Genomic DNA, 12,166 nt, shown 5'->3' on the forward strand with positions numbered 1-12,166 from the left:
CAGAGAGATAAGTTATGTGCAGATGTAAAAGAAATAACTGAAATAGATGAAGCCGCGATGCTGGCTGGGGCTGGTGCTCCCTTCAACAGCAAGTATGGAAGCCTAAGGGGTTATTTTGAAAAATATTTGAATAAAACCAGATACTGGATGAACCTGGTATCTCAAGTAGACGTGCTGAAAATTTGAAACAGCCGTCTTCCTGCTCACACTTGGAAAAAAACTCATTACTATCTCTGAACACGATAAAGAATACTTTCTATCTGTACTGGACTCAATAGAGTTAATATATGAAGAGAGACCCGTACAACAGAAGCCTGTTAATACGTCAATTGAGACACAGAGATTTACGGACCAACAAGTAAACAATAGATTCGTAGTACCACATGGATGGCAAACTTACCCCACACAGACCTATGGTAATGGTAATGGTAATCACAATGACAATGGAGAAAGCTGTAAATACAAAGGTGGATATGAAAGAAAAGGGCAAAAATTTAGGAAAAACAATTACAATGGGCAAGTGGTTTATGGCCAGCCTGTACAATATTTACAAACATAAGCTACCGGCAATAATCAGCTGATCGCTTGGCAAACGCAAAACAATAACTGACGACCGTATAACCCACAGACAACAGAATTCGGCCATGAAAGTAACATACATATGCTGAATAACATGCAGAGGCAAAGAGAAATTCAGTCGAGAGCCTCTCAGGACAGTAATTGGCGTAACCTAGAAATCAATGCCATAACGACAATGGAAAACTTGAACTGGTGTCAGTAGGACCCCATTCTGTGATCTCGGATGAGAGTGGGGGCATGAGCTTGATCAAGACTTGCTTTATCAGATACAATCATGGTAATGACGTGAGAGATGATCTATATCAAGGTAATGAGGATATGCAAAAAAATTGACAGCGGAAAAGGTACAAGTTACTATTAAAGAAAAATATCTGACCTTGATGTACCCATTGTGCTTGACTAATTTGATGTCACAAGGCTTCTTTCAAGAATTGAAGAAACGTGGATTTATGCCTACACTGTCAGTGTAAAATTGCAAGGTACAGAGTGCCACTGGCCAGAAATCGAAAGGAGACAAGAAACAAGCCTTAATTCCCATATAATAGGACAGTTTTCTGTAAAATGCAAATTTCTGATAGTAGAGAAATTAAATTAATAGTTGAGTGTTTAATTGGTATGGATACCTTTAGGACATACCAAGTGCAAATTGATATATGAAAAGGGCAATGTCATTTCACTGTAAATAACCAATTATTTGTAAAAGGCATGATCAGATGTAAAACTGAAGTTACTCACAACCTTGAAGTTCAATTGGAAAATCCCATAGTTGTGTTTGTCAATACATACAGTAACTAACAGTCATCAGCAGAAGAAATAAAAATCGATACAATAAGCAGAAAGGTAAGTGAATCAAAGTGCTTGTCTAAAGAACAGCAAGCGGAGCTTAGGGAACTGATACTTGCTTATGTACGTGTATTTGAAAAAAGATAATGTATTATTAAGGATTTTTCCGGGAAACAAGAAATAATTAAAGGCATACTTAGGCTTAGTGTCATTTTTCAGGAAATTCATCCCCCACCAACTTATGAACAGTGATCCTTTACTCATTCTTCTCTGGAAAAACAGACCTTGGGTATGGAACAAGCAATGTCAGACCAATTTCGAAAACAATAAGAGATCCTTATTAAATGCTAATATTTTATCTCAACCAGACATGAAAAAAGATTTTTGTTTATGCACCGACACATCTTCTTATAGCCTGGGTGCACGCCTTTTTAAAATGGTAGAAGAAGAAGGAAATATCATCCCTAAAGTAATTAGCTTCACCAGTCGCACCTTACCTGAAGCTGAACGTTTTTATTCGTCACGGAGTTAGAGGGTTTGGCCGTAATTTGGTCATTTAAAAAGTTTGAATACTCCCTTTGGGGTAAACACACAAAAGTGTACTGTGACCATCACTCCCTGTCATTTTTGTTAAGTTGTAAGTTGCTACACCGACGGATAGCAAGATGGCATTTGCATCTTTAAGAATTCAATTTTGAAATCGTATACATAAAAGGAAATCAAAACGTAATAGCTGATGTTCTTTCAGACTACCACAAGGCTTAGAGGACTTCAACAATCTTTTGGAGTAGGAAGGTGAAATAAGAGCTATGTTGATGGTGGACAAAACACTCAGACTATACTATGTCCACTTGTGTAAACATATAGAGCAGTTACAGCAGGAAGACACACTCTGGAGCAAGGTAACAGTATAACTTACACATAACGGCGATGGAAAATTAAAAAGGTTTTTTACTATTCACAAAGGTGTTCTATTCCACAGGAAACCTCCCAAACTAGAACAATGATGCGTGTGTTTGCCAGAGGAATATGTGGATGATTTTATCTTATACACATACAATCTTTGGGGCCATTATGGCACTGCAAAATTCACTGATAAAATAGCTAAATATTGCTATTTCCCCCAACTTAGACGAAGAGTGCAACATGTGTTAAGAAAGTCTATTGTTTGCCAGAAAGCAAAACATTCTAACATTTCCAAACAGATAGAACTACATCCCATTGTGGCTAAGAAACCTCTACAAAAGCTGTCATTAGATATGGCTGGACCCTATCCCAGAGGCAAAGGGGGAGTAAAATATATAGTAGGCCTGTATGATATTTGCACTGTATGCTATACAGAAAGTTACAGCCAATTCAATTATAAGATGAATTAAAGAGGATTATTTTGCAAGAGTAGGAAACCCATAAGTTATGTTAACAGATAATATCTCGTATTTTGTGGGATGCAAATGGAAAGAGTTTGTAGATTCCAACCAAATCATTTACTATCAAATTTTCATCCCCAAGTTTCCCCCACAGAAAGGGTGTTTAAGAAATTCACCAGGTTTGTGAGGACCTGTATAACTTCTAAGCATACCAAGTGTATTGAATATGTCACTCTTTTCTTACAAGTTGTTAATAACCTTCCCCATACATCAACTGGATTTACACCAAATAAGCTTACGTTCAATTGCAAACAAATAGATGAATCTACTAAGATAGCGATACTGGAATTATCGCTGGATGATAAAATACGACAAGTAGTAACCAACCTTGAAACCTGAGCTAAAAATAGGAAAGGAATTTACGACAGATACCTGAAATGTACAACACAATTTTACATAGGACCAAAGGTGTTACTTAGAAAACATCCCAATTCCGCAAAAACTGGAAAACTTACCTGTAAGTAGCAATTACTATGCACCGGACCATACATAATTACCAAAATCCCCTTCCCAGGAGCATACAGATTGGCACATGCGAACACAGGTAAAGACAAGGGCCTTTACCCACACAAAGACTCGAGAACGTTTATATATTGAAGAGGGGCTGTATACCCTCTAAGTTGTACATATGAAAAGTAATATTAAATTTAGGATGCTGGAAAATCACATTAGGGAATTTCTGTTGTTAGTTGGCAAGGAAAATTTCTGTTTAGCTTTTTCTTATGTCAAATGTATAAATGATAAGATAAGAGGACGTAACAGGGAAGAATTTTACTTTTATGTTGTAAATGAATAAATGAACTTTTGATACCGATATGCATGGTAGCACGCACTGTAATACACAACTCGCTATGACGTTAGTAGTAACAGAGTGATGCAGCGCATGCGCATTGGGGAGAAAGCTAGTCAACAAACCACAAGCACGTGTGCGCCAGACAGACACAGCTGAAAGTGATGGAGCACCCAAAACAAACACCCCCTATGAGCTACTCCCTGCACTAGGATTTCTAGGCGTATTGCATAAACTGGGACATAGAAAATTAAGGGAGAATATATACTACAACTACGACTATCTACACAATACACACAAAGAAAGATAAGCTAAGTGACTGTACACATGGAAAGGGAATTTTAAACTACGAGATATTTACAGAAGTTACAATACTATGTACATTATATCTATATATTTACAAATTTAAGTATTGAAAGCACACGCACTAATTATAATTAAGGGACCATAAAACCTCTGCTGCAGGCAAACAAGCGAGTACAATATGAATGGCAAACTAAATAAGAGGTCGCATCATGCCTATAATACACCTTATCTTTCAGATTTATATGGTAAGTACAAGTTTTGTGATGTCACCACTGCACACTGAAGTGAATGAATACATGGTCGAATATATGAAAGAGGTATTAGTGACCATCAAGCCAGTGTACACTTAGCTATGGAGGGGACTAATGACCTCAGCAGTTGAGTCCCATGGTGCTCAGAGCCATTTGAACTTAGCTATGAAGATTTAGTTTTAAGTTAGTATTAAGTTTTTTCTTCCAGGGAACGATGCATTGATAAGTCCTAAACCTGACGAAAGATGAATGCTTGTCGAGCATATAAACATAAGAAAGGGCCACGCTGCAAGTAAATAGAGTTGTAAGTTTATGGTATGTATGAATGTGATAGTATGAAAATATGTGTAGAAGAATACAGTTGCAGTACGTCGCATATCATGATGCTGAACTAATCTGGAGCACTATGAAATAATAAAGTGGTCGAAATGTAACTACTGCGCGCGTCAACTACTCACAAAAGCGTCAAACACTGAACTGTTTTTGCATGTTATATAAACACTATTTTATGCTCATTGTACATGTATTGATGATACATCTCTGTATACCTCGGCATATGGAATAGTTATCCTTTATACGATGAACATAACAAGTAAATATTGAGGTGCACTTTAAACACTGAATAAGTATTCGGTATGATTGGTTTCATCAGGTTTCTTTTATGTTTATAAACAACAAATTATTTCTGTTCTGGGAATCACAGTTAAATGTAGTAAAGAGGCATAACTGCACACATAAATGCCTTTTCGTGAAACTTCCTCAACCCTGTAGAGTGTAGATTCTTCCTGGTGAATACTAGAGAGGCGAGGTCATGCCCAGTTATTTAAGCAGTGAGTAGAATCTGTTGTAACAACTATTATTTACTTCTTTATTTCTTTGAACTTGATAAGTATGCTATGACAAGAAGTCACAGTAAATTGAAATGAAATGGATGTCAATTTATGCCATAAAGGAAAAAAGAATCTATTGTTGTATGAATGCTATGTACAGAATGAAAAAGCAAATGAGAGCAAACAGTGTACTCATATAATTGGAATTGAGCAATGTAACGAAATTATAATTTAACAAAATGTACTAAGCAAAATAACAATCTGACTGAATTGTATATAAGCAACGATAATGGCATGTCAACAAATGAATAGGATAAATTTATTTTTGTAGTTTTTTGTTGTTGTTATGTGCATAGTATGCGGAAAGGACACTACAAAAACTTAATGTAATGCAATGGTAAGAAAGATGCTCAAAAACAAATCGCAAAAACATACTAAACCTGCCTGCAAATTTTTAAGTGTGCATGTGAGATATGTGGGTGTGTGCATGATGAACTATTAAAAAAATAAAATAAAAAAGGGCAATACTCCACGTAACATAAGTTTCCTGTGCTTGACAATGTCGTAAAAACATGTATTTTCTGTGCTCAACAATGTTATAAACATGAATTTTCTGTGCTCGACAACGTCGTACAAGTGGCAAGAAACTTTACCTTGTCGGCGGATGTCGGATGTATGGCTGGTATCCCTCCTGAATAACTGGGAGCAATGAGGTGAAACACACTCATGTTCATAAATTAAGGATAATGCTGATACGTGGTGATACAACGCTCTGGTGGGCAGTTAGAAGGTTTAAATCACCTTGGGGTATGACCATGCGGTGCATTTGACCTGCGGTCATCAAGCGGTGGCACTGGAAGCAATCCACATACACAGAGGTGTGTTGGTGCATGTCAGAGTACTGTGTGTTGAAAATGGCTCAAAGAACACATATTGATGACATTATGAGGGGCAGAATACTAAGGTGACTGGAGGCTGGTCAAACACAGCGGGTCGTAGCACAGGCCCTCTGTGTGCCACAAAGTGAGATCTCAAAATTATGGAAATGATTCCAGCAGACAGGAAACGTGTCCAGGCACTACAGTACAAGACGTCCACAATGTACAACACCACAAGAAGACCGATAACTCACCACCAGTGACCACAGATGGCCATACACAATAGCGGTAACAAGAAAAGGATATATGTAAATTTAGGAATGTTTCACTCAGGACAGGCGTACCTTCCAATTTCTTTCAATCACTCTTAAAAATCTTCCTTTTAATTATTTAAGCAGCAAATTTTAATTCAGTTTGCAATATATATATTACATTTTAGACCCCCGCCCCTCGCCACTATTCACTATTGTGCGCTGTAGTCAACCACCTCTGCAGCTAGGGACTAGACCACCGTGACAAATATATTGCTGCTGCACGTTAATCCCTACACAGTGCAGTTGCACGTAGTTCTTAGTCAGATTATCATCAATTGAAACTGTGTGCTACTTCAGGTTGACATTGCTGGTAACGAGTTTTTAATCAGCAAAAATAGATTCACCTACTCTCAAATAAACAGCCACTGTGTAGCTGTAAACAACAGGTATTGATCTGAGCTGTATGTGAAGTCACCTCAACCTGTCTCATTCCTCATTGTCTCTTTGCATCAGACACAACATACATTTGGTTTAGATGTTCTCCAATCTTTTGGCTTTCAAATGTATGACAATGTGGAAATGGACTTATGTATGGTCCCCTCTGTCAGATCTGGATGTCTTGTGTTACACATTCTCACCTCTCTTTGAAATATGGTTAGCCTATACCAACAACTAAGTAGCATACATTTCATTAAAACAATCAGCCACACAAAAGTTTTGCTTTACACATTAACATAAAGAAGAAATTGGACTATCTCAAAAATTCACATATTTTAATACTTCAAACAATGGAAAATCCAGGATGGAATGTAACAATATGAGAGAAGGAAAGTTGCTACTCTGCATATACCAAAGATGCTGAGCTGCGATAGGCACAATAAAAAGATTCACACAATCATAGCTTTTGGCAACAGTTTCAGCTCTCTGAGAAAGGCCTTAATGGTCGAAAGCTATGATTGTGTGAATCTTTTTATTGTGCCTATCGCGACTCAGCATCTCCGCTATATGGTGAGTAGATTTTAATACTTGTACGATACAGTCAGTACACTATGATTTTGATAATAATTACATAACCAAATGATGAACTATGTATTTGTAGTGATGTCAAGTGAACTGTAAATGCTTAATTTGTCATCAATTCATTTGCAACTGCTCACAATGAAGAACTAGTGGCAAAATTGGCAGATGGCCAGTATTTTCCCAAAACTTACTTTGTGGATGCATATCTATAACTTTTGGCATAACTGGAGGCTATCATGTTTATTAGCAATCCTCTTATACTCAGTAAAATCAACATCCTTTCAGTGTCATTAGTGCATCTGAATTTTTCGAGAAATGCAGGGTGAATAAAAAATGAGGCACTTGGAAGCTGGTATGTGACTCCTCATCCAAAACAAAAGTGCATGTAGCAAAACCTAGTCCTGCCGATAGGTTTAATAGAAATCCAGTGTAAAAAATGATGTTCTGGCAATGCTCTAAATGCATGTGGTATGGCCCAGAACAGGTAGTAAGAACATTGTGCTGTGCCAGAGCTGTCCCGTTAGCTTAGTGAGACAAGGCAACGCCACCTGGGGAACGGATATGCAGACTTGCCGATGTTCAAGAGCCACTCCTCACCCTACACTTCCAATTAAAGCAGGAAATTGCATCCAAATTACACCTCCACAATGTGGTATCTTGTAGATTTCTTTCTTACCTTGACTTAAAACATGTAGACATAACATGCACTTCTTACAGACATAAACGATCACATTGTTTCATCCATGATACAAATAAAGACAACAGAAAATAACAGTGGATACTGTAACATTATCTGTATCCAAGGATGTACAAAAAACACAATAGGTCAGTTACACTAGCTTGTATATTATACTACACCAAAATTTCAATTCTGTACATTTCATGTCCATCATGTGAGCTGAATGACTTACAGACCACGACAAAGATAAATTAACAAGTTGTTTTGTGGGAAGAATAATGTACTGATACATCGGAATGAAAAAAAGGAGGAAGAAATATGCTCTCTAATTTATTAATTCCTGTATCTGCACCCGTTTATTTCTATAAGTGGTAGCAGGCAGAGGTATGATTAGATCTGTTGTACCAGTATTGTTTTAAAATGTGCATTTCAACCGTACATTAAAAAGTGTTATAAAAAGTTATTCGGAAAGAAAAGTTTATCTGTACCTTCATGACAACTACACCTATCTGTTCATCGTTTGGCCAGCACTGAGATCCTGCATCAGGAGGTTTGAAGCAGACAAGAGGAATTTGCAAGCACAGTGGAGGAGCAATCCTGCATCGGAATTGCCATAATCAGGACTATGAACAATGAAATTAATGTGAAGAAGTACATAACTCAAATTATGAATATTGATCTTAAATGTATTGACATTAAAGGTCTGTCGATATTGGTACCAGTTAAAGTTCACCCAGGGTATGTGTACAGATATATAAATTGCCTTCCAATTTCTTTCAACTATTCTTTCCACTCTTTTTTTTTCAATTATTCAAGCAGCAACTATTAATCAGTTTCCACTATTTTCCCATCCACATATGCCACTATTCAACATACAAGCAACGTTCACTTTAGAGAAGACGTTCAAAGCAACCACCTCGCATTTGCAAACACTTTTCCACTCACCAGATCATACTTTGCTGAAATGCTTCATTTAAATGGTTACACTCATAAATTCTGAAGTGTGATGGTGCACCATCATGCTGAAACCATAGCTGTCACTGAACATCACGTGGAACATTTTTGAATAAGTCAGGCAAAGAACTGCAAATAAACATATGATAACAGGGTGCATTCAACTTGTCCAGCAATGCCCAAAAGCACTCTTCCCATTATTCCAGCCCACAGGTTTACTCCAAAGTGTGCCTAAAAGTCATTTTTATGAGTTATATGTGGGTTGTGTTATTCTGACCAATAATGGCTGTTGCATAGGATGAAAATTCCAGCCCACATCACATTACTTAAGAAATGTTTGTTTTCTTCCAAGTAGCACAAAAGTCATTCATAAAATGGTACTTATTGATTTGATCCTCTGGCCACTAGTGTTGAGTTAGCATATAACGATACAGATCAGTCCTGTACTGAGTAACACTTAACAAGCAATCTTTGAGATATCTGGAACTGCCTTGCAAAATCATGGCTAATTTGGCAAGGTGACTGGTGAATAGTTTCCAGAACCATGCCATCTGTTTATGGAGAATGTCTAGTCCTAGGACAACCTCTGTCCATTACTTGTGGACAAAGATTACCAGATTTCCAAAGGCATTGCCAAGGTGACAAAAAACATTCTTATCGAGGTGGTGCCTTTGAGGGTACAATGCAGCATACACACCACTCCATGAGGAAGCTGTCCTACATGAACTTGACAGGACCAGTTATGGCATGCACTGCGTAGTTAGTAGACACATGTATACAGTTTAATGGTGTATACAGTTTAATGGATCAATCCCATTAGATGAGGGAAGGATAGGGAAAGAAATCAGCCATGCCCTATCAAAGGAACCATCCCAGCATTTGCTTCAACAAATCTAGGGAAATCACAGAAAATCTAAATCAGGATGCCAGTTTGAAATGTCATCCTCCCGAATGTGAGTCCAGTGTGCCAAATACTGCACCACTTCACTCGATAGGGAATAGACATTTAAAATATAAAAAAGGAATCTGATGAGGATTCGAACCACAGCTCCATGGTGGATGTGGGTTTGATGTCCCAGCAATCTCCTCATTCAGTGAGTTATGATGGTTGGTACAGTAGTGCGGGGTGTTACACATTCTTCTCTATATTCCAATGCACAGTACAATGTGACAAAGTTGCAACCTCCTTGTTTTCATACATGTGCTTTCAAAAAGCACTCAATCTGATTTTGCTAGATAAACTTTTGTCTTTAATCTGGATGAGGTATCAAAAGCCAATCTCTAAGTGTGGCATTTTTTCTTTACAAGTTGACCATGATATCCCTTGTTTCTCTGATAATTTTAATGATATCATCATAACAGGTCACTGGGACTGTTATTTATAGATATCCAAGCCTGTAGCCTCAAGTGTAGCTTGCAGAAAAGTGAATTTAATACTTTATATATATGTTGTTGTTCTTTTTCTTTTCCTTTTCTTCTTTTGTGGCCCTACACTTCACTGTGTACATTTACCTCTTCAATGATTTTCTTTGAGATGGCCCAATTCTGTGCTGCTATTTATAATCATATATGTCATTCATCATCAGTCATCTTTGGCACTATTATTCTATCCATACGGTTTTCGGTCAGTCACATCCTCTATGCCCTCTGGGGCTTCCCGTTTGTATCTTCCTCAACATCTCTGTGTCTACAACTTGTATCAATGGTCAAACACGTTGATGATATCAGTCCAGTACTACCATGTATGAGTTTTAAGTCAGTGCAGACATTCCTTAGGAATGCACGAAATTATAGAAAATTTATACCTAGGGTGTTAGGCACAGTACAAACACTAAATGATTTATGCAAGAAGTGTGTACATTCAAATGGAAAGAAGAATACCAAACATGTTTCTTACAGCTTAAGAACTGTCTTAAGCAACCGCCATGCTTAGCAATGTTTGGACTCAGCAAACATCCAAGCCTGCCCCTGATGCATCCAACTATGAGATTGGTGTCTCATAAGAACCTTGACAGTATGGAATAATCTACAGCATATGGTTCAAAAGGTTTGACAGCAGTGCAGGTAAACTACAGCAAAATCAAGAAAGAAGATCTAGCAGCAATCTATGGAACTAAATTCATTTAAGAACTGCCTGCAAGCTTACCATTATGCTATTTGGACTGCAAGCTCAGCTTCCATGTAAAACAGCCCAGAGGCTGCAGAGATGGATGCAGACCCCTGAACAGTTAACAGTACAACATCCATTACTGGCCCATTGCTCAGAACAATAATGCTAATACATTATTCCACATTCCTAAGGGTTGCAATCAAGTTTTCCACAACCTGGAACCCATACACTTCTTAAGAGATAATGTCCTGGAAAGATTTACAATTGCTTCAGAGGTCATCAACAAAGCAACATGTAATGGTCTCTCCTTAAGTAGGTCACATATTTTGTCACTCACATGTGGTCCAAATACCTCTGGACCAACTTTTCAATTTGCTGTTAACTAAACATGGTAAATGGAGTTCTGCTGAGGAACACAGTTGAAAAAGAACAGAGGTTGGCCATTTCAGCTGTCCTCTGTCACAATTATTTTGCCTTTTCCATGAGGACCAATGGGGAATGACACATGAAGGTCATCACAAAAATGAAAGTATGTTCAATAGCACTTATAGTGACCTCAGCATACATAAACAGTATGTGAGACAGATTCAGCAGCACTTTTACATCGTTTGCTGATGATACTGCTGCGTACAGGAAAACATCATCGTCACATGATTGTAAGGAACTAAAGAGAGACTTGAATGAAATTTCAACTTGGGGTGGTAAATAATGGTTTTCTTTAAATATGGATAACTGTAAGATAACGTCTATAACAAAGAGAAAGGTCCCAATAGCTTCTGATTACAAAGTTACAGGCAAAGATCTTGAGCACTTCACATTGTATAAATGTTCAGGGGTAATACTAAGAACTGATAGGGAAGGTGAATAGAAGAGTTGATTTGCTGGAAGGGTTCACGGATAATGCAGTACACTTGTAAATGGAACAACATGAGGGACACTTGTATGAACAATTTTATAGTATTGTTCCAATGTTCAGAGCCTTTATCAAAGAGTAATAGCAATAATCATTCAACAAATTCAGAGTAGTGCTGCTAGAATCTTAACAGGTCAGAATAGCTCATAAAAAGTGTGACAGGTAGGCCTGCGGGAACTTAAAAGGGAATGCTAGAAGAAAGTCTATGTAGTCTATGCAAAACCTTATTTGGCAAATTCATCGATCGTGCATTCAATGAAGAGTGCGTTACCACAATGCTGGCTGGCACCATAAAATATCTCTCTCACTCAGAGACCACGATAATTGAATAAGCGAGATTAGGGCACACAGGGAAATGTATAGACGGTAATTTTTCCCTAGCTCAAATATGC

At 37.6% G+C, this 12,166-nt stretch overlaps 1 protein-coding gene across 1 annotated transcript in view; it reads right to left on the reverse strand.

The window, feature by feature from the left end:
* LOC124594696 (dynein axonemal heavy chain 3) overlaps nucleotides 1-12,166 on the reverse strand; it is a 1,186,267-nt gene that overhangs the window by 760,108 nt on the left and 413,993 nt on the right. The window lies entirely within an intron of this gene.

This window comes from Schistocerca americana, chromosome 2, assembly GCF_021461395.2.
Source record: "Schistocerca americana isolate TAMUIC-IGC-003095 chromosome 2, iqSchAmer2.1, whole genome shotgun sequence".
Classification (NCBI taxonomy): Eukaryota; Metazoa; Arthropoda; class Insecta; order Orthoptera; family Acrididae; genus Schistocerca; species Schistocerca americana.